Consider the following 24,127-nt stretch of genomic DNA (forward strand, 5'->3'; position numbering starts at 1 on the left):
AAGCAGCAGAGGGGAGTGGTACAAATATGATCTCAGGTGGTTTGAGTTCTTCCCTCTTTCCTCACGGGGTGGGGGGTCTCACTTCCATCAAGCAACAATCTCCTGACTTCAGTGACTCTGTCGGGGGCCTGAGAATCATTTTGCTGATTCTGAGGCCTTGCTGGGGCCCAGAAACTTCTGTGAGGTGCTCACGGCTCTGTCTAGATGTGCTTCCCCAGAAATTCCCCTGTTAGGGGGGCTCCCCTTGGTGCCTGCGTGCTTAGCAGCTTTCCCGGGACATCTTGGATTTCATCATTGGTTTCCATTGTCTTTCTTCCCTGTGGCCCAGGGGCTGGGGGCTGGGTGGGCAGCAAGGGATGCTGTCCTCTGGAATCCTGGGGACTGACCACCAGTGTGGGCCACTCTGCTGACAGGGTAAGGCAGCAGTGATCTGAGGGTCCTCGAGGGTCAATGTGGCCTTCCATTCTCTTTCTTGGGGAGCAGGTCACATACTGCTCTGATATCATTAGTCAGCTGTGTGTCTCCAGGGCCATGGGGGTTGGTGGCCCAGCTCTGCTCGGGAAGACCTGATCAAGCCCAGGGAGGTGGGGCTGGCTGGCGTCCCTTGTTTGCCCAGACTGGAGAGGGGTGTTTCCTGGGATGAAGGCTTCTCGATTCTAAAGCTCGGCCAGTCCTGGGTAAACCAGGATGAACTGTTACCCTATCTTTTTCCCTCCCTCTTTCCCTCCCTCCCTTCCCCTCCCTCAGCCTGGTATTACTGGTGGGTGAGGTGGGGGGAAAGGATCAAAGGCCCTCCATTTCTGTGCTCTATATTTGGGATAGGGTACCAGGCAGACCAGGCCTTGGAAGTTGATTTGTGGGGCTAAGACTCCTGGGTGAGGCCAGCTCCAGCCCTCCCCACCCCCAGTAAAAGAGTAAGGTTTGTTTTGGGCACTTCCTACCCCCAAGCTGGCAGCCTGCCAAGACTGGCCTTCATTGAAGGTGGTAGGTAGTCCTAGGGGCTTACGGATCAACAGGGCCAGGAGGCAGAGCCCCTGGGCCCATCCTGTCTCTGTGGCCTTAGGCAGGTCCCTTCCCTTCCCTCTTGCCCCAGTCACCTTGCCGTGAAATAGAGGGCTGGCTTTAGAGGGACTGTCGAGCTCCTTCCAATTCTCAAAACTGCTGTTTGCACCCACACGGGTGAGAACGCCTGCTGCTGCCCATATGAGCCCTGGAAAGTCTGGAGGGGACAAAGTCTTGAGCTCTTAGACTTTGGAAAGGACACTGCCTGTGGGTCTGGACAAAGGAAATATGTTGGTCCTGTACCAAGAGGGCAGCAGTTAGAGCCAGGGCCCCTGAGGACTTGGACTCAACCAATGAGACCCGCCCGCCTCACTGCCAGAGGAAAACTGAGGCCCAGAGAGGGAAAGTAGATTGTCCAAGGTAACACAGCAAGAAGTGAGCCAGCGGGCATTAGACGCCTGGTCTCCTGGCTCCTCGCCAGGGTGTCTCGCCCCTTCTCAGGGTCACTTATGTGACTAAGTATTCTTCATGGGGATTGTCTCCCCCTCCCCGCCACCTCTTACCCAGCACATCTCATTCTGTGGCGTTCTGATCCAGCAGCACTGAGCCCCTCAGACCTGGCAGGACCCCGCAAACACGGAGGGGGAGTGTTCGGCTGTGGCTCACCTCTGGGCTGCTGGAAGCACTTGTGGGCCCTGGTGCCCCCATAGAGTGCGGGAGCTGGGGAGTGACTGGGGGACTTGAGTGTGTGTGTGTGGAGCCTGGGTTCCTGATGGGTGTGGGGCTTGAACCCAGGTCCTTTTGTTTAGTGGAGGCTTGGCACCAGCAGAGGTTCTCAGATGGTAACACCTAACGCCTTCAATAATAATAATGACAGTAGTAATAGTAACAAAAGATTCCATTCGTTGGGCGCTGACTCTGTTCTGGACTCTGTTCTGAGTGCTTTACATGTATTTAACCCTAACAACAGTCCTATGTGGGAGGAAGCAGTATTATGACCATGTTATAGCCGAGAAAACCTGGCAGAGAGAGGTCAATACTATTACATGGTCACCCCCCTGAAGTCAGGGTAAACACACCCCTGTTGTCAGGAGACTGAAGTAGCTTGAAAGGTTTTGTCCTAAAATTTAGAGCAGAGTAACAGCCATTTTAGAACATTGTAACACCCATCTTTGACAATTTTAATTTAAAAACAGTATGTTAAATGACAGCTCTTCACTAAATTTTGGCATCAAATTAAATGCCAGTGAAGGGGGTGGCTCTATATTTTCTGGGACTCTTGGATGAGCTGCCCCCAGGGGGCACTCACGTGCCATCTGGGCAGCACGGTCTGGCCAGAGATGCCTCCCAGGATGGTCTGCAGGCCCCTCAACTAGAGATTCTCTGGAGGGGCAGGAGATACCCTGGGGGGGTACTGAACTTTCAACTCCATAGTGTGATTCCTCGCCTTTTAAAGGAGGCTCCTTGGGAGGGTCTACCACTGCCCAGCATGGAGAAGGATGGGCTTCAAGGAATTTGTGTGCAAAATGATGCGATGGGGACAAATAGGGTACAGTAAGTCCCCTATATATGAACGAGTTCTATTCCGAGAGCACGTTTGTAAGTCCAATTTGTTCGTAAGTCCAACAAAGTTAGCCTAGGTACTCAACTAACACACTCGGCTATATAGTACTGTTCTATAATAGGTTTATAATACTTTTCACACAAATAATACGTACATTAAAAAAAACACAAAAAATAAAGAAAACATTTTTAATCTGGCAGTACAGTACCTTGAAAAGTACAGTAGTACGGTACAACAGCTGGCATACAGGGACTTGCACACACGTTCGCACCTTTGAAAGTTTGCGACTTGAAGGTTCGTACATAGGGGACTTACTATATTCTTAGAGGGTCCATGGTTTCCATTCAGTATCACAAAAAAGCCTGGTACCCCTTCATGGTTATGAACTCTGCTCTGGGTACCAGAGTCCCACGACAGGGGTGCTACCACCTGAATCAGGGCTGGTCCTTTTGGCATCCCCCAGACAGGGCAGGCAACGTGAATTTCTCTGAGCACCCTGAGAAAAAGTCAGGGGAGCCCCCCTCTCTCCTCTCCAAATGTGGGAGCTTGCAGAAAGTGCACCCTGTTCCCGTTGCCCCCCCCAGCCTGTCCCTGCCTGCATGGTGTCCAGGACCCTGGCCTGAGGGCAGGAGAAAGCCCAGTCCTGATGCTTACTTGCCTGATGTCTTCACCTTCTGGGTCTCAGTTTCCTCACTTGTAAAATGGGTATATGAGTATCTGCTCAGTGGGGTGGTTCTGAGAATCAAGGGAGAGGATTCTCATGGGTGGGGGGCTGTTACCCCTGCAGAACTGGGCACTCAGGAGCCTTTTGGGCCATTCTAGACTGATGCTCCTTTTCCTCCAGGGGCAAGGCCCTCCGGCATGCAGAGCACAGACATGGGCAGAGCATTTTTTGCTGACCAGGCCTTCCAGGCTGCAGCAGGACAGCATGTCTCTCCCCCTCAAATATAACAGGTAGGTAGTGGGATTAAGGTAGAACGTCAGCTCCGCGGGAGTAGGAGTTTTGTCTGTTTTGCACACTGCTGTGTCCTCAGGGCCTAGAACATTATCTGGCAAATAGCAAGTATTCAGTGAGTATTTGTTGAATGACAGACGGGGCCGTGGGGAGGGGGCAGCCAGGCATAATCCAGAAAAGTGTGGGGAGAGGCTGTGACATTGTCTCACTCAAAGGCCCAGCTTCAGCTCTGCCACCAACTTTCTGGGTGACCCTGGGCAAATCCCTTCTCCTCTCTGGACCTGTTTTCCCATGTATAAAATGAGGGGATTGGCCCAGGGGGTCTCCAGGTTCCATCCAGCTCTGATGCCCTGTGCATTGGTGGGAAGAATAACCCACTGTGTCTTGAAGACAGGATGTGTCTAGAGAGCAGAGAGTGACCAGGAGAGGCTGCTATGTCATGGGGGCGTGGCAGCAGGCACTCGTCCTATGGCAAAACCAGATCCAGGGCTCGGCAGCTGGGGACTGTGGGCAACTTTCTGCCGCTACCCACAGGAGCAAGTGTCCCTGCTCCTGTCCCCAGCCCTTCCTCCTGAGGGGCCTTTCACCTGCTCAGCAAAAGGAGGCGCTACAGGCACTCCTTTCTCAGTTTGCAAATTAAGGCCAAGACTTCCTGCTGCCCTGCTTGAATCTCTGGGGAGAAGAGGTCCTGTCTCTAGCTGGGACCCTCCTCCACCCCTTGGGCCCTTCACAGCCCCTGGACCCTGGGAAGATAGCAGGTGGACACGGTAGAGCTTTCATACAGCTCCGTGCTATCATAAGCCATTAATACCAAACCTGCTGCCACTTCCCTTTTGTCTTCTCTCCCTGAATTTCTTCTGGGAGTGAGCTGATGATTACTTTTAGCCTATAGCCTGATATAAAGACATATCTACCAATATAATTAGATGTGTTTTATTGTCTAATTTAAACAATGGAGTTCATAGGCAATAGAGCATGTATTTTGTCGTACTGGTGGCCGATGACTATTAAAATGAGCCTTCCCTGCGTCCTTCTAAGAAGTTCCAGTGTGTTGCTCCCCCGCCCCCAGAACTGCACGGTCTCCAGCAACCACTGAATTCATAGGAAGCACAGCCCAATTGCATGAAAAATTACTTGTAACAAACGTAGTATGTGCTTTTGAGTGAATATTGCAGAATTATATGAGATTTTGTAAAAAATGAAATCCGTCCCCCTCCACCTCATTGTCTAATACTAGCAGTGTTTAAGTCCAGACATTCCTGTGCATATATGAGCTACACACATGAGCATTTGTGTAAGTTTTTATACAAATAACATCATAATCTACGTACTGTTGTGCAGCACGTAGACCCTTCCAAGTGGGAACACGTGAGGCTTTGTCATTGTTTGCATGACCACATTAATAGACATTTGGGTCCTTTCCAGTTTTCCATTATTGCAAACAGTGCTGATATGACACTTTGTACCTAATCTTTGTGCACTTGTATGAATTTATCTGCAAGGTAACTTTCTAGAAGTGGAATTTACTGAGTCAAAGAATATACAAAGTGAAATTTTTGTACATTTACATGTTCACACACTGTGTGGGCAATTGCTTATTTCCCCACATTATGGCCAGGCCGTCTTTTCAATCTTTATTTATCTGGTAGGTGAGTGCTGTATCCCAGTGTTTTAAATTTGCGGTTTTTTTCAACCGCCAGTGAAGTTGAACACCTCCTCTTACATTTATGGGCCTTTTATACTTTTCCTGATATCCACTGCCCACTTTTTATACTTTTCCTGATATCCACTGTTTCTACTAATTGTAAAAGTGCTTTACATATGAAGGGCATCGTCAAATGAATCTTTGGCATGTCATAATTACTGGCAAATATTTTTTCTTAATTTATTTATGTTTTATCAGTTTAGGGTTCATTTCCAGCATCTATATAGTAACAGTTATCAGTATCCCCTTCATGGAGTTCTGGTTTCTTGCCGAGCTGCATTTTTAATACTATAACCCCAGTAACTGAGAAGGTCTTCAATCCACATTGTGAAATTTAGGGGAGAAAGAGTTTTGCCATTTGCAGCTGAAAAGTGAGCAGTGCAGAGGGCTTGTCCTTTGCTAGGTCTGAATCTGACATTTGGAGGGAGATGAGGGCAGCCGAGAGACAGCTTGCTGTGATGGAGACAAGTCCTAGACTTTAGTGCCCCTCCCAGCTGTCCTGTCCTCCCTCAGCCTCAGTTTTTCTCAATGCAAAATGAGGGGGTTGAACTGGTTGAACTCCAAGATCACTTCCTGTTGGGAATTCCCTGGTGGTACAGTGGTTAGGACTCCACCCTTTCACTGCCAAGAGCCCGGGTTCAATTCCTGGTTGGGGAACAAAGATCCCATGGCGCAGCCAAAAAAAAAAAAAGATCACTTCCTGTTTGAATAATTGATGGTCTGTTCATACATGATGTGCCCTCAGATGTGCTGTCCGTTTTGGGAACTGTTTCTGGTCTTCCATAAAAGGTGGCCTTCGAACAGGGTAATGAGTCAGGTCTTTCTAGCACTAAGGACTCATGACTCCATGGGTGTTCACTTGTGGAGCTCCAACCTTCACTGTGCCTCAGAGGCACCTGCAGAGCAGTCAAGAACGTGGATGCCCAGGCCCCACCCCCAGGACGATTAAATTAGAACCCCTGGAGGTGGGCTCTTGATAGCTTTTAAGAGCCCAGCTGACGAATGCTCCATATGCCTGGGGTCGACCTGACATTCTGAATTTCCGCTGAGCTCTAGATGATGCCGGTGCTGGGAGTTCAGGAGCACACTTGCAGTAGGAGGCTGGCATCACCAGCAACCCCAGGGAGCTGCTTAGAAATGCAGAGTCTTGCACTGATTCGCTCAGTCTGGCTTCCCCAAGTGCTTCTGTGCTGCTTAGGTGAACGTACTTATTTTCAAAAGCAGGGTTTTGGAGGTTATACTCTTGTATTTGCTTTTTGGTAATTCATCCAACCTATACACTTATGATCTCGCCAAGGAGAAAGGGACAGGACCAGGTCATCCTAGACCCCAGAAAGGATCAGGAGCCCTGATGCAGCTGATCTGTTCATTCGGCCTCCCCTTTTGCACATACCTGCAGCTGCTCCGTGCCCACTCCGGAATCATCAGGCATCCTCCCTTGTCTCACTTTTTGTTGTTCCACCTCACTCTGCATATTCTCTCCTTACCCAGGATCTTTCCTTTCGGCCATGATGTAGCCTTCCCCACCTCTCTCCTTTTGTGTGGGTGTACTTCATTCCACATTAAAAACATAAAACACCTGAAGTATTCACTAATACTCAGTTTGCCCTTATAAATGTCTTTAATATATCAAGAGCACAAATGAGGCCAGTGAACCCTTGCAGAGCCCTTTGAGATATGAACCAGCTAGCCAGCTTCTTCATTACTTGATTTTTATTGGTCAAAGTTATATGCTGAATATTGGGGAGAGAGAGGAGTACAGGTGTGAAACAAAACACAGTTGCTACCATAATGAAATGAAAAGTAGAGTCACTATTGCAAGTGAAAGTCTAATCAAGTATTATTCAAATTGCAATTACTTATACACTACACAAATCCCAAAATTTAATCTACTGGAAATCAACAGACCAAAATAAAAAGTGGGTTCTAAAATATCAAATATCCAAAATTTTCACAACATGCTCAGTTACCCTAAATTACTTACTGTCCACATTTTGACAGGTTCCAATCCAACTGGCTATGGATAGGTAAGATAGCAGTATAGGCAGCACACATAGGGGCATTATTTGGGAGTCGAGAGGATGCCGTCGGCTTTTGCTCTCTTTCTTTTTGAATTGAAGTATAGTTGTACGATATTATATAAGTTATGGGTGTATAATATAGTGATTCACAATTTTTAAATGTTATATGCCATTTAGAGTTATTATAAAATATTGGCTATATTGCCCATGCTGTACAGTACATCCCTGAGAGGGCCCTGCTCAGCTACTAAAGAGTACCCTGGGCCTGTGGCTATTTAAAGTGGATCTTGGGTGAGCCTCAGTTTCCTCATCTGTACAATGGGGCTAGTGATGCCTCCTTCTCTGAGTTATTCAGTTTTAGGTCAAATGACATTCAAAAAGCAGCTGGCCTGGCACATAGTAGGTACTCAAGTCAATCCAGTCCAGCTCGCAGTGGGGGCTTACCGTGAAACAGATAATGGCCGGATCTTGGTGCTGGAGTCATGCGTTGCCCTTAGTGCGGTTAGACAGACCTGGTTTGCCCCTCACTAGTTGTAGGACCTTAGATGAGTCATTTCATCTCCCTGCACCTCAGTTTGCTTGTTCAGTGCAGACTGTCGAACCACTCTGGCAGGGTTAAAGTGTGGAGGCCTGTGCCAGGCCCGGAGCCAGCCTGAGTTCAGGCTGTGGGTAGCCACCTCCCTCCCACCCTGGGGGAGCCCTGGCTTCAGAGAACAGTGTCCCCTTTGACTCTGCCAGCCACCGCAGTCACTATACCACAATCCCTGAGCGCTGGAGAGCAAATAACCCCTGTCAGCCCAGCCTTTTTCTTGGCCACTGCCACTCTGGCCAGCCAGGTTTGGGTTGGCGGGCAAGGTGAGTGGCTCGGCTTTGATGTGAGCTGCGCTGAAGCTGGGAGATGGGGGTGTGGGGATCCCAGCCTGCCTTGGTGGCTCAGGGCCAGCTCCTAGCCTTTCCCCCAGAGCTTGGCAGAGCCCTGCTGCCTGGGGCTGGTGGAGGGAGGTGACTGGACACCAGTGGGTCCTCACAGCATCCCTAAGACATGGGTATCCATTTTATAGATGGGGAAACTGAGGGAATTACTCCCCAGCTCTGGTGACCACTAGGGTGCATGGGTGGGTACCCCCATGTGCCCTGATTTGCTGTGGGTCTGAAGGTCCAGCCCATTCCCTGAGAGGGGCTTGGTCTCCAGAAGACCCCCCGCGCCTGCTGTTTAAATGCGCATGTCAGACCCCACACAGGTTTACTGGGCATCTGATTCATGCCTGGCCCTGTGGCTGGCTAAGGGAGCAAGGAGGATGCATAAGACACAGCCCCTCAGAAGCACAGGTTCAAATCCCAGCTCTGCCACTGGCCAGCTCGAGGGACAGCCCCTCTGGGCCTCAGTTTCCCCATCTGTAAAACGGGGTGTAGGGAAAATTAAAGTATTGTGTGTGAGAAGCAATTTTTAAAACTGTACTGTTTATGCAAGTGAGGGATTATTAGCACTCCTGAGCTAAAACCCCAGTCTCTGACACTGAAATAAAGCACAGGAGAGAATGGATGGGGGTCTTTGGTGAGTCACACAAGAGGGCATGTACTCCTAGTCAGAAGGCTGGAAGGGGCAGAAGGCTGCTCATTTTTCAGAGGAGGAAAAAGGGGCCCAGAGGAGTGTTTTGCCCAAAGACTGGAGAAGTAGGACTGATCCCAGCTCTTGGTGGGAGTCCCCAGTCTGTACTGCTGTGCAACCCTGGGAAACTGCTGTAACCTCTCCGGGCCTCAGTTTCCCCCTGTGCCGTTCACACAGGGGAACTGCTGGGAGTGTTTTTCTTCTGAAGCGTGTGTGCATCACTTGGCTCCTCTGACTCTGCTCTGGACAAGGTGGTCCTGGGTCCTTAGGAGGTGAGGAGGGCAGTGAGAATCCCAGCCGACCATCCCAGGGTGGGAACCAAGGCAAGGAGGGAAGCCCAGGTTGCAGGCATGCAGGTCCGAGGTGGGGAGGAAGAGGAGGCAGGAGACTGTTGCCAGCCAGGAAGTGTCTGCTGGCTGGCATCAGGCATGCTTGAGCTAGCGTGCTTCCTGTAAGCAGTGCACACGAGCCTGGGGACCTCACCCCTCAGACATTCCGGGACAGCCCCCCCAGTCCTCAGAGGCTGTCCCATTGTCCCCTGGAACAGCAAACGGGGCGGCAGCGCCAAACTCCCAGCATCCAATCAACATCCATTCATTCAACAATGTTTACCGAGCAGGCACCGTGCCAGACACCAGCACGCAGAGAGAGACTTCGGAGCTCAGGGCCAGTGGGTTCACATTTTCCAGCTAGGCCCCCTGTACCTGAAGCGGGAGGTCATCATGGATGAGGAAGACTCCCTAGAGTGCGTGAACCTTGGGGGCAGCGGGGAGATGACCCCTGAACGTTGATTTGGCTCCACTCATGCCAAGCACCACATGGAGGCGGGGTATGCATCCATTGTCTCCTTTAGGTTTCCCAGCAACGAATAGGTGTCATTATCCTCATTTATAGAGACATAGCCTCAGGTGAGCGACCTTGCTCCAGGTCCCACAGTTCATGCGGGTTTGAGCCAGGATTCAGACCTGGGTCTTTCCTGGGCACCAAGCCCTCAAGATACTGAAACTAGTATCTCTGAGCCCCTGGTTTCAGTTTGGATCCTCTTTTGGAAACCACCCACTAGTCTAGTGGTTTTGGGCAAGTCACTTGGCCTCTCTGAGCCTTGGTTTTCTTATCTGTCAAATGGGGCTCAAGGGGTCTAATTTGTAGGATGGCTGTGAAGTTTAATTGGGACGGTGGATGTGAAACAACCTGCTCACTGGCTGAGGCAAGAGGCTGTGGGAGACCTCGTTCAGGGGGTTTCGTCTCCCAGAATTCTCCGGCCACGGAGGACTTGGAGAAATCCCAAGCCCCTTCCTCTGCTTCCAGGTCTAATCACTCTGAGCCATCAGCCGGAATTGACGGAGTACATCCCAGTTTGCTAGGTGTAGTGCGCAGGGACAGATGCGGAGGAATAAGAGGAGAAGATGGTACAGATGAAGAACAGGACGCAGTGGCTCTGTCCCCTTCCTCTCCTCCCTCAGGGACCTGAGGATCTCGGGGGTGAGGAAGGACTGTTCTGTGAAATAATGAGACCAGTACAAGCCACCATAATGACCGTCTCTCTGCTCCCATTTTGCTCTATGAAGATATTTCATGTCTTAAGTCATTTTAGCCCAAAGACGGCTCTGTGAATTGCTAATATTATCCCCCTTTTGCACGAGCAGACGAGGAAACTGACTCTTGGACAGATTTACCTGAGCCCCTGAGTTAGTAGGCCAGTGGGATTTTAGCCTCTGCTGGTAACACTGACTCCTCTGCTGAGGCTTCCAGAGCCAGGCAGTGGAGGGGAAGTTTCTCAATAGAGAAAAGGAGAAGGCCTTGCTTTTTACAGCTGTGCAGAAGTCTTGCAAAAGCCTTGAGACAGGTGAGATAGAAGCCACTGGAATAAAAAACCCTTCAGGGGACTTCCCTGGTGTCCGGTGGGTAAGACTCCCCACTCCCAATGCAGAGGGCCTGGGTTCGATCCCTGGTTGGGGAGCTAGATCCTGCATGCATGTCACAACTAACAGATCCCTCATGCTACAATGAAAGATCCCGCGTGCTGCAACTAAGACCCGGTGCAGCCAAAATAAATAAACAAATATTAAAAAAAAAAAACAACCTTCAGATGTTTGTCCCTCTCCTGTGCCTTTCATTATAAGAAAGCCCTCTGGCTGCAGTTCTCACAGCCACGCCTGGGCTGACAGCCTGGCTGTTCTGTGGAATTACACCAACCCCAGGCTGTCTAGATAGTGCTGGGGGTCTGACAAGGGTCCTGGCTGCCACCATTAGCTTGATGACCTTGAGCCCATCACAACCTCTCCAAGCCTCAATTTTTCCATCTGTTAAATGGGGATTTTAATGAACGTTGTGATAGGCAGATTGCACTGGACACGGCCTGGAACTTCTGGCACAGCAAGCTTCTGAAGTTGACTTCCATCTTCCCTCCCATTTTCTTCTTCTGGGAGATGGCATCAGATAAAGGGGAGTTAGTACAACTCTGTGTGAAGAATCCTAGGCATTAGTTGCAGATGTCTGAGTTCAAAACCCATCTCTTGGGAATTCCCTGGTGGTCCAGTGATTAAGACTCCGTGCTTCCATTGCAGCAACTAAGCTCCCACAAAGCATGTGGCTTGGCACAGCCAAAAAAAAAGAAAACAAAAAATCAAAACCTGTCTCTCCTTTGTACCAGCACTGATCAAGTGTGTCGCTTCTCTGAGCTGCAGTTTTCTCATCTGTAAAATGGGGATATAATGTCAACCCTCCAGAGGGAACTCCCTTCGTTCACCTGGAGGTAGAGAGGGCAATGCTTAACCGAGGAGAATGCCTCAAAGTTGGTGACCTCTCAGAGGAGTGGGGAAGATGTTTTGGGATGAGGTTTGGAGGAGGGTTTCTAGCACCTCCTGAAATCAAATCACCTACATTATTAGTTACTCAGATAGAAAACCTGGTTCAGATATTCATAAAGGAAAACCAAGTTGCTCCAAGAAGGAACATGGCTCCCAGGTCACAGAATGCCAATGCAGATGGGGACAGAGGCCCTGAAAGGGGAGTGGGCTGAATCCCAGGCTCCTTGTAGTTTTCCTGCCCTAGTTTAATCCAGGTCAATGCAACAGAAACTTTGAGCTTCTACTATGTGCAAGAGCAAGCTAGGCACTTTGTAAGATCAGGTGGATCATGAATCAGACATTAACTCTGTCTGCCTGTAAGAATCTTATAGTTGAGTCAAAAGAATTAATGATGATATGAATAAGCTATCTCCCTGCACCCCGTCTCACAGGCACCTTGCACAGAACCTGGTACATAGTAGGTGCTGCGTACATGTTAATTGAATGTAACAAAACTACAAACTACAATGGGGGGCAGACTCTGAGGAGGGGTCATTTATATTGGGCTTTGACGGCTGCCTAAGAGTCTTCTGCTCCTCCGTTTGTCCATTGATCCTCCATCAAGGCTGATGAAGACCGCAGCAGAGCAAAACCCCAGCTTCTCCTCGCTCCTGACCACCAGCCCTCATCTGAACTCTGAGGAGTCTCCAGATGTGAGGAGGAAGTGGCCAGGCTGCGGAAGGCAGGCTCGTTTCCAGTGCGGGGCCGGGCCGCCAGGTCCAGGTCCTGTTTACACAGCAAGCCGGACAGGCCGACAAGATTTGGCGGCCAATGCACCTCTGCCTCTGAGAACAGAAGGGGCTGGCAGAGCCTGGCCAGGCGCGGGGTGGCCTGTGCCAGAGGGGAAAGTCAAATGTAAAGAGCGTTTCCTCCCGGCCAGCCGGCCCCAGACTTTTGTCTCCAGTCTGCAGGCAGTTCCTCCAGTGATTCATAATCAGCGGGAACTTATAAATAAACCCCACCTCGGCCTCGCACCACAGCCTGGCTGGGACCTGGGCGGGAGCGAGGTGGGGGGTTGGGAAACAGGGAAGCTGAGGAGAGGCCCTGAGGAGGCTCGGGGGACCGGGGTGATGCTGGCTGCTGGGCAGGGGCACTTCTGGCTTCCTATGGAGGGACTGCAGGTCTGTTGCCAGCAGTCACATCCCACTGAGGACTCAAGCATGGGGCCACTGGTCGGGAGCAAAGAATGCTGAGAGGCTGGGATTTTCATCTGTTCCCCAGGAGTGTAGTAGATGAGACTAGGTAGAATTTTGAAATAGCTGGCCTTTAAAACATTTTTTTGGATATAATTTCAAATTCATGGAAAAGTTGCAAAAAAATAGGACAGAGGGGACTTCCCTGGTGGTGCAGTGGTTAAGAATCCGCCTGTCAATGCAGGGGACATGGGTTCGAGCCCTGGTTCGGGAAGATCCCACATGCCACGGAGCAACTATGTCCATGCACCACAACTACTGAGCCTGCGCTCTAGAGCCCACAAGCCACAACTACTGAGCCCGTGAGCCACAACTACTGAGCCCGTGTGCCACAACTACTGAAGCCTGTGCACCTAGAGCCTGTGCTCTGCAAAAAGAGAAGCCACTGCAGTGAGAAGCCTGCGCACCAAAACAAAGAGTAGCCCCCACTCACCACAGCTAGAGAAAGTCCGCGCACAGCAACGAAGACCCAGTGCAGCCAAAAATAAATAAATTAATTAATTAATTAATAAAAAAAACATAGAACAGAGAACTCCTGTATAACCTGTAGCCAGATTCATCAATTGTTTACATTCTGTCCCATTTTGCTTCATCATTCTCTGTCTCCCATATTTCCTGTTTTTGGAACCATCTAAAAGTAGGCTTCCAATTGTGGAAAACAGTATGGAGGTTTCTCAAAAAACTAAAAATAGCACTACCATATGACCCAGCAATTTCACTCCTGGGTATATATTCGAAAAAAACAAAACCACTAATTCGAAAAGATACATGCACCCCAATGTTCATAGCAACATTACTTACAATAGCCAAGATATGGAAAAAACCTAAGTTGTCCATCAACAGATGAATGGATAAAGAAGAGGTGGTATATATATATAAACACAGTGGAGTACTACTCAGCCATAAAAAAGAATGAAATTTTGCTATTTGCAGCAACATGAATGGACTTGGAGGTCATTATGCTAAATGAAATAAGTCAGACAGAGAAAGACAAATACTATATGATATCACTTATATGTGGAATCTAAAAAATATAACAAATAAGTGAATATAACAAAAAAGAAGCAGACTCACAAATATAGAGAACAAACTAATGGTTACCAGTGGCAGAGGGGGACAATATAGGGGTGGGGGAGGGTACAAGCTATTGGGTATAAGATAGGCTCAAGGATGTATTGTACAACATGGCAAATATAGCCAGTATTTTGTAATAACTGTAAATGGAGCGTAACCTTTAAAAATTGTATAAAAATAGTAAAAGTAGGCTTCTGGCATCACACCTCTGTGCCCCTTTTGCCTTCAGTGTGCATTTTCTGAAATAGCCAGTGTTTGGATTCCTGACCAACCACTTACTAAACGTATTCCAGGGCAAGTTTTTCAGGTCCTGCATCCTCCTCTGTGAAGCGGGGCTATGAGGACCCCTTACCACGGAGAGGATCAGGAGACGTAACAATGGAAACATCTGCCAGAACAGTAATGATAAGCACAGCTCATTATTATATGCAAAGCAGCTTGCATACATTATGTCATTTGACCAGCATAGACGAAACAGGCTCAGAGATGGTGTGTAATTTGTCCAAAGTCACACAGCAAGTTAGGCTTTGATGTACACAGTAAGCACTGAAATAATCCTGGAGCCTGCCCTCATCCTTATTTGCTGTATGATTGTAATCAGGGGCTGGCTTCCTAGGCCTTGGTCTCCCCTCGTGCTGTGGGCACAGGGATCTCAGGGCAGGGGATGTCGGCAGGGGAGGGGTGGGGGTGAGGCAGGGGAGAATGCAAGATGCTTCTGCAAGCGGCCCAGCTCCCCAGGTCCCTGGAAGAAGCACTTCTCTTGTCAGGGCCAGAGTGGAAGCTGCTCCAGCAGACAAACCAGCTTCCCTGAATTCTTCAGGTCGCCTTATGATCCAGGCTCAAACCTCTCTTGCAGATTGTCTCTGGAAACTGGGAAATTGGACCAGAAGGCCCTGAGCCTCCCCGCCTCTGAAGCTTCTGCAGTGATGAGGCCTGGCCACCAGATGGCAGCACACAGACCACTGCGCTCTCAGGGAAGAGGAGGTGTGTCTCCATCAAGGGGCCGTTTTAGCGTGGCTGCTCCTGAGTGAGAGCATCCACACAACCATCCCTTTAGTTTCGGGTCGCAGGGAAACAGTCCAGGAAGGGCAGCAACTCACCACGGTCGCTCAGCCTGCACTTTGTGCTTCCAGGGGTTCTTACCCTGGTTGAGCAAGGCCCTGGGACTGTGACAGTTGCTGGATTTCTCGACCTCAGTTTCCACATTTGCAGAAAGGTGCAAGTCCCTTCTGCCTAGCTTTCTTCACGGGGTCTGTATGGCAGGTCAAACACGGAGCCTCCGTTTCCACATCTGTGAAATTGGTATAACAGTAGAGGCTGTTTTGTGCCGTCATGAGGATGAAGAGCTGCCCACATCTGAAGTGATTTGAGGGTTAAGCCTGCAGGCCAAAGTCCAGCCACCTACACGTGAGCTCTGGGTCTGCCTACAGCTCCCAGAACGGCCTTGTTTATAAAGTGCAGTAAGTGCAGGACTTCAGAGTGGGAGGAGACCTCACGGCTCATTTCACCGGTACCTTCCATTCCTCAGACAGAGGAAAGTCCAGAGAGGGCCAGTGACTTGCCTAAGGTCTCATAGCCCCACCTGACCACACTGGAACCCAGATCCACTAACCCTGGGGACAGCCGTCATTAACTCTTCTCTCCCCTCTGCCCAGAGACCCACGTTGGGAAGGGCTGGTACAGCTGGGGGAGGAATGGGCACAGAGGGGGCCACCATGAGCTGGAGGCCACGCTGCAAGTCTAGCTCAGAGTCCAAGGAAACTCCCTTCTCCTGAGGGACAGCCAGTGCCCCTGCCCCCAGGGGAAAGCCCTCCGGGTTCACCTGCCCAGACCCTGGGGGGGATATTTTTAAAAGTTTAAACACTCTTCAGGGAGCATTCTCCATTTCTATTCCTACAGTGTATCTATGCTTTTATTTAAGAAACAAGGCTTCTGTTCTCTGTTAACTAGTGGGCTCCTATAAACTCTCTCCCCCAGCTCAGGATGTGGAGGGCAGGGGGGAAAAAAACCAATAAAAATATGGAACTCCAGATGCACTGGGCAGGACCAGCCTTCCTGCCTGCGGAGAGGGAGAGACGTATTACCCCAAATTAGTAATCGTCCAGAATCCCAGGCTGATAACATGCATATTTTGGGAAGAACATGCTACTAACTTGACCTCATTCATATTCAACTGTAAGAGACTGATGGAGTGGCTTTTTCTTCAGCAAGTTTGAATGAGGGAGGAGAGATGGGTCATGAGAGCCTGGGAGTGGGATGAGGAGGAACGGGGCAGAAGGTCAGGGGCATGCGCAGAGAGGCTTCGGCCCGGAGACTGACAGTATTGCCCAGGCGCCAGAGGGAAATGGAACACTGACTTTCAGGAGAGGCCCACCTGGGTGGGGGTGGGGCACAGATAATTCAGTTTCCATGAGGCGGTGCTTTCTCCTGGGGGAGAAAGGGGGGATACCCGTAACCTGCAGTTTCCCCTGGAGGGGGGGCTGGCCTGCAGGTCCAGCCTCATGTCCATCTCTCTGCAGAGTCCCTCAACTGCCCTGAGAAGCAGGAGCTGTCATCTCCATTGTAATCCAGTAGACTGAGGCCCAGAAAAAGAGGGGCTTGCCCAAGCGCTGAGTTAGTGACAAAACGCCTAGAAGAACCAAGGTCTCCTAGTCAGTTGCTTTTTACTCACGTTCTGCCTGAATCTGGAGTTAGGCCAAACCAGTTCCTGGCTCTGTGACCTCTTGGACCACTCCAAGCTCAGTTTTCCTCATCTGTAAAATGGGAGCGATATCTCTTATCTCCTGGGGTTGTTGACAGCATTTGATACGGTATGAAACGGCCTGGCACACAGTGGGCATGCAATCAGCGGCGGCTGTCTTACAGAGGAGTCAAATCTTACTCGGGGCACGGTTCTGAAGGTCATTTAATGCAAAGCACAAAACGAAACAAAAAATAAAAACCAAACCCTTGAAAATCCTGTAGGAAGGCACCATGAAGAGTTAAATCCTTGCTGGGGGTGAGTGGGGGAGGAAGAGGAAGGCTTTAGGATTGCCAAGGAGCCAAGAGGGTGAGTGAGACATTGAGGCAGGCAAACTGCATACAGTGGAAAGTGTGCCGTGGAGGCCTGGCAGGTACAGGAGGGTCCGTGCCAGGATGGGCAGGGCTTTGAATGCCAGGGGGAGAAGTCAGCGCCGGCTTGCTGCTGTCAGGAGATGTTTAATTTTGGCAGTGGGGTGATTAAAGGGAGGTTCCCTGTGTGTGTGTGTGAATTTCCACCCACTCCCAAAGTTGTTTCTCTGCTGGAGAGCTGGGGCCAGTTTATGGCTCCTGGCTGCCCCTGTGAGGCCTCTCCCAGCCCTCCTCCTCCCTGGCTGTCTGGCAGCCAACTGAATTTTATGTGGGGAATCTGAGGAATTTGAAAAGGCAGAATGCAAATGCCACTGTTGGAGATTTCCTTGTCAGCCTCGGAGCAGGGGGGAAGGCCCCTCTTTGTGGGGTAAGGAAGTGTGGAGCTCTGGGTCCTGGACCCTGTTGGGATGCTCAGGGGCCAGGTGGCCAGGGCCAGTTCCTTAACCCCCATCTGTGAGAAGCAGGCAGTGTCACCAGAACTCTCCTCTGGAGCTGTTGGAGAGCCAAGCTCGGTAACAGAGAGTGGCCCTTGTACACTGTAAAGAGCCTGTCGCATGCCCTGTGTTGAGAGGTTATTAACGATTCCCCAATGCCCTCGTTTTACAGAGGAGGGAACCGAAGTCCAAGGGGAGACTTTTGTCTGGGGTCACGGGGCCGATCTGGGCCGAGGCCAGGGTCCCAGCGCTGATGGGGGCCCGCTGGGGGCCCGGCGCTGCGGGCGCGCTGAGGTCGCGGGGCGGTCCCGGACCTTGCGCGGCCCTAAACCCTCCGGGCCGTGGGCGCGCCCGCCGTCCCCGGACCTGCCCGCTGTGGGCGCCGGGGGGCCGGGAGCCGGGAGCCGCGCCCGAGCCCGGGCGCCTCTATCTCCCGCGGCCGCGGCGTCTCCGAGTCTCGGCGGCCCGAGAGCCGGGCGTTATCTGCTCTCGCCCGGCCGGGCCCCTTCCCGCCTTCCAGCCCGGCCGTAGCCGCCGTGGCGACGGGCCGCTCCCGCCTTATCATCGGCCGCCCGGCCGGCTAGCTGTGGCCCGCGTCTCACCCCCGCCCCTCCCCGGGCGGCCCCCTCCCCGACACGCTCACTCCCCAAGATGCCTCCTCCCAGGGTAGCCCCCTCCCCTGATGCCCCTCTCAGAGTTGCCCCCTCAGGGGCCAAGCTGCAGGGAGCGCTTTCCCCAAGGGGGACTGCGTCAGAAAAGGGTGTCAGATTTGTCCTCTTCTTAAAAGACAAGCCTAACTATGCTTAATCCCATTTTAGTCACGTTTTAAAGGATTTCATAAGAGAGGCAAAGTTATGCAAAACAAAACAAAAAACAAAACCCACTATACATCAGGGCTGGGCGGGGGCGGGGTGGGAAGAGTACTTATCCATCAGATCGCTCTAAAATTCTTCTCCTCAGGGCTTACTGTGTTAGGTGTGACACCCCTTGGAAGCGAAGTTTCCCCACCTGAGTATGGGAATCTGTAAGCCATGAAGCTCCCTACAGTGCTGGTGGCAGAAAACATGGGTGCAGCCCTTTGTAATAACAATTTGGCAGTATAGATGGAAAGCCATAAAAGTATTTATACCCTTTGACTCAGTAATCTCACTCTGGGAATGTATCCCAAGGAAATAGTTCAACAGCAGCGAAAGAAAAAGACAAAAACAGAAAAGTATGGGTTCATCAATGTGTTATTTGTAAAGCTAGTGAGCACAGCTTTCTGAGTGAAAAGTTGGAATACATGAGTTGCATGGTACTGGGTTCGAACTCACCATGGTCCCGCCTACAAACCTTGAATAAGTGTCTTAACCTTGCCGAATTTCCCTTTTCGTTTCTGGGAAATGGATAACCCCACCACTCAGAGGACTTTTGTAAGAATTCCAGGAGACAGCTTGTGAAAGCATCTAGTAAAGGGTTTGAGGGTAGAGGAAGAACATAAGAAATGTTTATTTCCCCCCTTTCTTCATCCTTACAGAAATGAAAATATGGAGTATTTCAAGTGACATTTGTAAATACTAGAGAAAGTGCATATGGTGGTTAAGAGCTTGGGACTTTTGAGTCCTTCAAACTTGGATTGGGTCAGAATCCTAGCACCACTTATTTCCTAGCTGTGCAATCTTGACAAGATGTATCTCCTCACTTATTAAAAAATGATAATAGAATTTACCCTGTAACTGTGGTGAGGATTAAATGAGGTACTATGTGGAATGTGTTCAGGTCCGTGCCTGGCAGGTAATAAGCACTCAATAACTGGTAGCTATTATTATTATTAAATAGCATTTAAAAGTAGAAGTAACTTCAATACCCCAAAGTACTCCAAGTTAAATAAGTTAGGGTATCTTTTGTGGAATAGAATGCGGCATTTAAAAAGAGTGAGATAATCAATATAAACTAATGAGGAAGGATGAACATGATAAGTGAAAAAAGACAGTTGCCTCCATCTGGATAAGTGACCTAAATATGAAAAATTAGAAGTAAAAATATAAGTTTAAGGAAAGTCTTATATAATCTTGGGGGGGGGGCGCAGTAATGAGGATCTTCTCAAGCAAGCCAGGAACCGTAAGGAAAAGACAGACCATAAAGGAAAAGACAGATTAGACCATATCAGATATTTAAATGTCTACATGGTAGGAGACCCCATAAACAAGTCTAGAGACAATTGTAGAGAGGAGAAATATTTGTTACATACAGATAAAAGCTTCATGTCCTGCATACCCCTCAAGACCTCTCATATGGAATTCCTACAAACTAATTGGAAAAGTCAAACAATAGAAAAATGGACAAAACCACTTCACAGAAGAGGAAATGCAATCATGAGAAAGGCAGACCACCTCCCCATTTGTTGGGGAAATGCAGATAAAAGCATAAACAAAATACCGTTTTCCACCAAGCATTAACAATTAAAATAGAAATAGGCATGCCCTTTGCCCCACCAATCCCATTTTCAGAACTATCCATAAAAAATACATTTTGTTTTTTTTGCTGTAGTGTTCTTCATGCTTCATAGTGACGATTCCAGTGTCCACGTCTAGGGCATGGGTGGATGAATTTGGTTACAGCCATGCTAGTGGATACTGTAGACGGCTAAGAAGGAGCTTCTTGAATCTGTATGCAGTGACTTGCAGGGTTGTCTGTGATATTCTGTCAGGCCAAAAAAGGCAATTGTGCAGCAGTGTGTAAAGTATGATCCCATTTTGTGTTTAAAAAAAAGTGTGTGTGTCTGTGTGTGTGAGAGAGAGAGCGAGACAGAGAGAAGCTTTCAAGCCTTCACCAGGGTAAATATGTTGGTTCTGTTTGCATAAACCTATAGAAAAGTGGGTGTATATATTGAAAGAAAGTGGGTGTATATATTGAAAGAAAATACATTTTGTTTTTTTTGCTGTAGTGTTCTTCATGCTTCATAGTGACGATTCCAGTGTCCACGTCTAGGGCATGGGTGGATGAATTTGGTTACAGCCATGCTAATGGATACTGTAGACGGCTAAGAAGGAGCTTCTTGAATCTGTATGCAGTGACTTGCAGGGTTGTCTGTGATATTCTGTCAGGCCAAAAAAGGCAATTGTGCAGCAGTGTGTAAAGTATGATCCCATTTTGTGTTTAAAAAAAAGTGTGTGTGTCTGTGTGTGTGAGAGAGAGAGCGAGACAGAGAGAAGCTTTCAAGCCTTCACCAGGGTAAATATGTTGGTTCTGTTTGCATAAACCTATAGAAAAGTGGGTGTATATATTGAAAGAAAGGGGCAAGTGGTTTTCACTAGTTTTCTTTTTTCCAGTTTTATTGAGATATAATTGATATATAACATTATACACGTTTAAGGGGCACAACATAGTGATTATATATATATATACTTTATATATATACACACACATATATATATATGATCACCACAATAAATTTAGTTAACATCCATCACCTCACAGAATGACAAATTTTTTTCTTGTGATGAGAACTTTTAAGATCTCCTCTCTAAGCACTTTCAAGTATACAACACAGCATTGTTAACTATAGTCACCATGCTGTACATTCCCAGAACTTAGAACTGTAAGTTTGTACCTTTTGACCACCCTCACCCATTCTGCCCACCCTCCGCCTCTGGCAACCACCATTCTGTTTGCCCATTTGTCTAGACTGACATTTTCCTTTACGTTTGTAGGAATTCTGGACATGAGGGATATGAACCCTTCCTTCCCTGCACGTGAGCCTGTGGAGAGGCTCCTGCCAGCCTGTTCTGCATTTCCTGGTAGTGGGAGGAGAGAGGGGCGTTGTCCTCAGGTCCCCATCTCTCTGTGACCTTTGGCCTGCTGCAGCAGCCTATGTTGTTGTAGTCTGGAAAAATGGCAATTAAATAGATTTGATCACATACAACAAACGAAGAGAGTTTGCAAAGCAATATGTACCCCCGGTTCAGTTTCTGTGAGAAGGAACAGCCTGTGTTTGTAAATATGTAGAGGAAGGGCTGAGAGAGGGTCTGGCTGACTGTTGGAGGTCACTTCTGAGCAGTGGGCTGTGCTGAAGGGGGTTTTATTTTTGCACGTCTCTTGTTTGCATTTTTTACAATGAGCATTATTGCTTTTGCAAGGATAAAACAATGGAGTATTTTTTCCCCTCAAGTGGACAGTGGTATTTGTGTACTGTGACTGCAGGGAGGAAATGTGAACAAGCACCAGAAATTGGGTTAGGATGGTGGGACCCCCCCCCAACCCCCGCCAGAATTTTTTCTTTTAGATTTGTACCTTTTATTTTTTTATTGTGGTAAGAAACTTATAATATAAAATTACCATCTTAACCATTTTTAAGTGTACAGTGCAGTATTGTTAACTATGTTACTCCAGATCTCCAGAACTTTTTCGTCTTGCATAACTGAGGCTCTATACTAATTGAACATCTCCCCATCTCCCCCGGCCCTCGGCCCCTGGAAACCACATTCTACTTTCTGTTTCTATGAATTTGACTACTTTAGTAACCTCATATAAGTGGAATCATGCAATATTTGTCTTTTTGTGACTGACCTATTTCACTTAGCATAGTGTCCTCAGGGTTCGTCTATGTTGTAACGTATGACAAGATTTTCTTAGTTGTGTATTGGGTTGGCCAAAAAGTTCCTTCGGTTTTTAAGTAAAGATAAAAGACTCATTTTCACCAAGAACTTTATTGAACAGCATATTCATCGTTTTGTTCCACTACCTTCTGCCATTTTTCAGGCAACTTCATAATTCTATCTTCCCAAAACTTTTTATCTTTTTGAGCAAAGAATTGTTACAGGTGTCTTTTACAGTCTTCCAGGGAATTGAAATTCTTTCCATTAAGAGAATTTTGTAAAGACCGAAATAAATGGAAATCCAAAGGTGCAATGTCTAGTGAATATGATGGATGAGTCAGAACTTCCCAGCTAAGCTGTAACAATTTTTGCCTGGTCATCAAAGAAACATGCGGTCTTGTGGTATCCTGATGGAAGATTATGCGTCTTCTGTTGACTCATTCCTGACGCTTTTCTTTGAGTGCTGCTTTCAGTTGGTCTAATTGGGAGCAGTACTTGTCGGAATTAATCTTTTGGTTTTCCAGAAGGAGCTCATAATAGAGGACTCCCTTCCAATCCCACCATATACACAACATCACCTTCTTTGGATGAAGACCAGACTTTGGTGTGGTTGGTGGTGGTTCATTTTGCTTGCCCCACGACCTCTTCCGTTCCACATTGTTGTACAGTATCCACTTTTCATCGCCCGTCACAATTTGTTTTAAAAACGAAACGTTTTCATTACGTTTAAGTATAGAATAGCGTGCGGAAATACGGTCAAGAAGGTTTTTTTTCGCTTAACTTACGTGGAACCCAAACATCAAAACCTTTAATGTAACCAAGCTGGTGCGAATGATTTTCAAGACTTGATTTGGATATTTTGAGTATGTTGGCTATCTCCCACATGGTATAACGTTAATTGTTCTCAATTAATGTCTCGATTTGATCACTGTCAACTTCAACTGGTCTACCTGACCATGGAGCAACGTTCAGTGATAAATCTCTAGCACGAGACTTCGCAAACCACTTTTGATACATTTGATCAGTCACAGCACCTTCTCCACACACTGCAAAAATCTTTTTTTGCATTTCAGTTGTGTTTTTACCTTTCTTGAAATAATAAAGCATAATATGCCGAAAATGTTGCTTTTTTCTTCCATCTTCAATATTAAAATGGCTACACAAAAATTCACCAATTTTGATAAGTTTTTTCTTAAATGCACCCTGATATGACAGCTGCCACGATACAATCCAACAAAATTGTCTCGAATGAAGTTAAAGACAGCTAAGCGCTACTAGAGCCATCTTACAGAAAAAACCGAATGAACTTTTTGGTCAACCCAATATATATAACTACATTTTGTTTTGTCCTTCAAAGGAAACTTAGGCTGCTTCCACATCGTCACTATTGTGAATAATGCTACTATCAACATGGACATGCAAATATCTCTTCAAAATCCTGTTTTCAATTCTTTTGGGTACATACTGTTATGGGCTGAATGTTTGTGTCCTTCCAAATTCATATGTTGAAACTCTAATCCTAATGTGATGGTATTTGGAGATGGGGCCTTTGGGTGGTAATTAGGCCATGAGGGTGGAGCCCTCATGAATAGGATTAGTGCCCTTATAGAAAGAGGCCAGGGAGCTAACTAGCTCCCTGCTCTCTGCCACGTGAGGACACAATGAGAAATCAGCAATCTGCAACCCAGAAGAGGGCTCTCACCAGAACCTGACCATGCTGACAGCTTGATCTTGGACCCTCCAGCCTCTAGAAGTGTGAGAAATAATTTTCTGTGGTTTATGAGCCACCCAGTTTATGATATTTTGTTATAGAAGCCTGAGTGGACTAAGACATATACTAAGAAGTGGAATTGCTTAATCATATGGTAATTCTATTTTTAATTTTTTCAGAAATTGCCATACTGTTTTTCACAGCAGCTGCACCATTTTACATTCCCCCCAACAGTGTGCCAGAGTTCCAATTTCTCCACATCTTTGCCAGCACTTGTTATGTTCTGCTTGTTTGATTTTTGATAGTGACCATCCTAACGGGT

At 48.2% G+C, this 24,127-nt stretch overlaps 1 protein-coding gene across 1 annotated transcript in view; it reads right to left on the reverse strand.

Moving 5' to 3' along the window:
• Positions 1–22,892, reverse strand: part of TIPIN (TIMELESS interacting protein) — a 249,307-nt gene extending 226,415 nt beyond the window's left edge. Inside the window, exon 1 of the mRNA XM_060152715.1 lies at positions 22,880–22,892. The gene's annotated coding sequence lies outside the window, so the exon portion shown is untranslated. The remainder of the gene's footprint in view (positions 1–22,879) is intronic.
• Positions 22,893–24,127: the final 1,235 nt, after the last annotated feature.

This window comes from Lagenorhynchus albirostris, chromosome 1 (genome assembly GCF_949774975.1).
Source record: "Lagenorhynchus albirostris chromosome 1, mLagAlb1.1, whole genome shotgun sequence".
Classification (NCBI taxonomy): Eukaryota; Metazoa; Chordata; class Mammalia; order Artiodactyla; family Delphinidae; genus Lagenorhynchus; species Lagenorhynchus albirostris.